Raw genomic sequence first — 3,701 nt, 5'->3', positions numbered from 1 at the left:
TTCATCTCTCCTCTTCCCCCAACCTGCTGGCAACCATTGATCTCTTTATTGTCTCCATAGTTTTGCCTTTTCCAGAGTGGCATATAATTGGAATCTATGTTTCTTTTTTCCTTTTTTCCTTGAGGAGAAAGGTTCAAAGCCTTTACGTCTGTCAGACCACTCATGGCACACACATGCATGGACCAGACAGGTTGTAGGTGGCAAACTCCCGCACTAAATACTGTAGCTTTTCTTCCAGTATTGAGCCCTGTCCCACTGGTCCTGCCCAGCAGCCACGTGGGGGTGCAGGGGCACATGTGTTTGGTATTTGTTCATAGGAAGGCCTCAAGTTTTGTGCCCCTTGTCACAATGAACCCAGATTCCTGTTGCATGTGTTGTAAACAGAGGAGCCATTTCTTCAGGCCCCCTGCTCTGAGCACAGCCCAAAAACTTTTTTAAAAAGGCAGCTACAGTCATAAAAAGAATGAAATTTGCCATTTGCAGCAACTTGGATGGACCTAGAGATTCTCATACTGAGTGAGGTAAGTCAGAATGACAAATATTATATGATGTAACTTATATGCGGAATCTAAAAAAATACTAATGAATCTATATGCAAGATAGAAAACAGACCCATAGACATAAAAGACAAACTATGGCTATCAAAGAGGAAAGGGGGAAGGGGAGGAATAAACTAGGAGTTTGAGATTAGCAGATACACACTACTACCTATAAAACAGATAAACAACAAGGTCCTACTGTATAGCACAGGGAACTATATTCAATATCCTGTGGTAAACCATAATGGAAAAGAATATGAAAAAATATATGTAACTGAATCACTTTGCTGTATACCTGAAACTAACACAATATTGTAAATCAGCTATACTTCAATTTTTTAAAAAAGGCAGCTACAATTCTAGACTTCTAGATGAAGTCTAGAATGGAGATTGGGATTATTCTTTATAGCTGGCATCTCCTTTGCTTCCAAAATAAACACAAGTGTTATCAAATAGTCATCTTTCTCCAACAGCAGGTGGGAGGATAAATCATTAACGTTTTCATGGCTTTGAACTTGCAGTTCCCATTTGCATCTTAAGTTCAGTAGTTCTGATAGAGTGGGCAATTAATAAGGTACAGATAGTTATGATGAGTTCAGATGGCTAACCCCTTTATCTCTAATTGCTTGAATGGACAGAAATGCACAAGGAAAAATGACTTGTAAGTATAACGTTATTAAAAAGTGAAGTGTCTCCATATACAGACGTATATTTTATGTTTTTTTATAGCACTGCATAGAATTGGGCATAGGCCTTTGGATACGGTAGTCGTTTGCCAGTTCTCAACCTTGACTGCACATTGGAATCATCTGGGGAAATTTTTTTAAATGCTGATGCTTCGGTCTCTCCCCCCAGATTTGGACATAAGTGGTCTGTGGCGCTGCCTGAGATCTTTAAAAGCACCCCAGATGATTCTAATGTGTGGCCAAGGAGAAGAACTGATCTAGAGTCCTTCTTTTTATTTTTAGATAATCATAGTAACATCTTAAGAGAAGCCACAGGGCAGAGGTGACTCAGCTTGGGAAGGTGGCATCCTAGGAAGGCAACATGATCAGTAGAAATCATCTCTCCCATAGAAGTTTCCTTTCAAGCCACTTAATATTTTTACCTTGAATTATAGTTATTTATATTCATATTTTCTTCCTCGTTAGACTGCAGACTCCTGGAGCACAGGATTCATGGGAAAATGTGTACTGTTGTCAAGTTAAGATAACAGGACCACTTCACTGAGCTCTTGGAAGGCCAGAGACTGGCCTTTAGCCCTTTCCCTATAGCTCACTATCAACGGCAGTGTTCACATTTGTGCTGAAGAAATGCTGAAATATTTGGAATCTAGTACATTCTTAACCAATAAAACTGTGAATATATGCATAGAAATAAGACCAGAAGGAAACAACCCAAAATGTCAACAGAGGTTCATATGGTTATGAATGACTTTGATATATGCACATATGCATATGCATGCAAATGATTAGGGATGACTTTTTTCTTCTTTTCTGTATCTTACATTAATATGTATCACTTTGAAAATATTAAAAATAGAGAGACTTCCCTGACGGTCCAGTGGTTAAGACTCTGCGCTTCCACTGCAGGGGGCACGGGTTCGATCCCTGGTCAGAGAACTAAGATCCCGCATGCTGCATGGCATGTCAAAAAAAAAAATTAAGAATAGAAACTAAACACATCGTATATTCATCAAGCAATAAGCTCATCACAATTACTTGAAAAAAAAACACAAAAATTTATTGGTCATTTTTGGTGAACGTTAGAAAATCAAATGATTATTTTTAAGCCTGGTAAATAAAGGGAAAGAACCAATCATTTACCCAGCTTTCTTCAGCGAACTGTACCTCAGAATACTGCATTTTGTCTCTCCACTCACCAGTTGGTGGACATTTGGGTTATTTCCAAATTGGGCCTATTATGAATAATGCAGCTGTGAACATTTGAACACAAGTCTGGGTATAGACGTGTTTTAATTTCTTTCAGGTACACACCAAGGAGTGGAATTGCTGGGTCATATGGTAAATTTATGTTTAACTTTTAATAAACTGCCAAACTGTTTTCCAAAGTAGCTGCACCATTTTACATTTCCACCAGCAGTCTATGAGGCAACAAGCTTCTCTACCTTCTCACCAACATTTGTTATCTATCTTTCTGATTATAGCCGTTCTGGCGGGTATGAAGTGGCATGTCCTTGTGATTTTAATTTGTTTCCCTAATGATGTTGAGCATCTTATCGTGTGCTTATTGGACAATAATTTATCTCCTTTGGTGAGGTGTTTATTCAAACTCCTGCCCATTTTTGAATTGGGTTATCTGACTTGTGCTGTAAGAGTTACTTATGTATTCTAGATACAAATTCCTTATCTCATATCTGATTTGCAAACGTCTTCTCCCAGTCTTGTGGCCTGTTCCTGACTGCATCGTGGATGTATAGGCAGTGCTCCATAAGAATATAGTATTAAATGAATGGTTTAGCTAATTAGGCCTGCTCCACCAGGCCGATCCATTCCATGGCCGCAGGCTATGCCTCTAACCATTTTGTTTCTGAGTTTACTAAACCTTTATTTAGGATTTAGTGTCTGTATTCATCAATGACATTGGCTGGTAATTTTCATCTTTCAGGCCTATATCAACCAGGGGCAGTTAGGAGCCAAAAATCACACCAGTTATTGAAACAGGAGACAGATACTGCATGATCTCAATTTTCTGTGGAATCTAAAACAGTCAAATACGTAGAAACAGAGAATAGAATGGTGGTTGCCAGGGACTGGGGGAAGGGAAAATGTGGGGGTTTTGGTCAAGGGGTACAAAGTTTCAGTTATACAAAATAAATGAGTTCTGGAAGGAAAAAAAAAAAGGTCACCTGGGAGAGGGCTCTCCCTATGTATGGAGTCCAAATTGGGTTGCATTATATCAATTGGGAAAAAGAAAGTTTTTATACAAAAAATATTCTTGAAAAGGTGCAATTATCCTAAAGCTCTAGGAAAATCTAGGAGAATCAACCTAGGAAAATCACTGTTAAAAGGACATCCTAGGACTTCCTAGGTGGCGCAGTGGTAAAGAATCCGCCTGCCAAGGCAGGAGACATGGGTTCGAGCCCTGCTCTGGGAAGATTCCACATGCCACGGAGCAACTAAGCCCGTGCGCCATTAAAAA

The 3,701-nt window shown here is 39.2% G+C and overlaps 1 non-coding gene across 1 annotated transcript; it reads right to left on the bottom strand.

The window, feature by feature from the left end:
- Positions 1-294: 294 nt before the first annotated feature.
- Positions 295-424, bottom strand: LOC130842797 (small nucleolar RNA SNORA11). Its single transcript, XR_009050574.1, has one exon. It is a non-coding gene; the product is annotated as a small nucleolar RNA SNORA11 (small nucleolar RNA).
- Between the last annotated feature and the right edge of the window lie 3,277 nt (positions 425-3,701).

This window comes from Hippopotamus amphibius, chromosome X (assembly GCF_030028045.1).
Source record: "Hippopotamus amphibius kiboko isolate mHipAmp2 chromosome X, mHipAmp2.hap2, whole genome shotgun sequence".
Classification (NCBI taxonomy): domain Eukaryota; kingdom Metazoa; phylum Chordata; class Mammalia; order Artiodactyla; family Hippopotamidae; genus Hippopotamus; species Hippopotamus amphibius.
The sequence above is the reverse complement of the archived record's forward strand: the minus strand, read 5'-3'. Positions and strand labels throughout refer to the sequence as shown.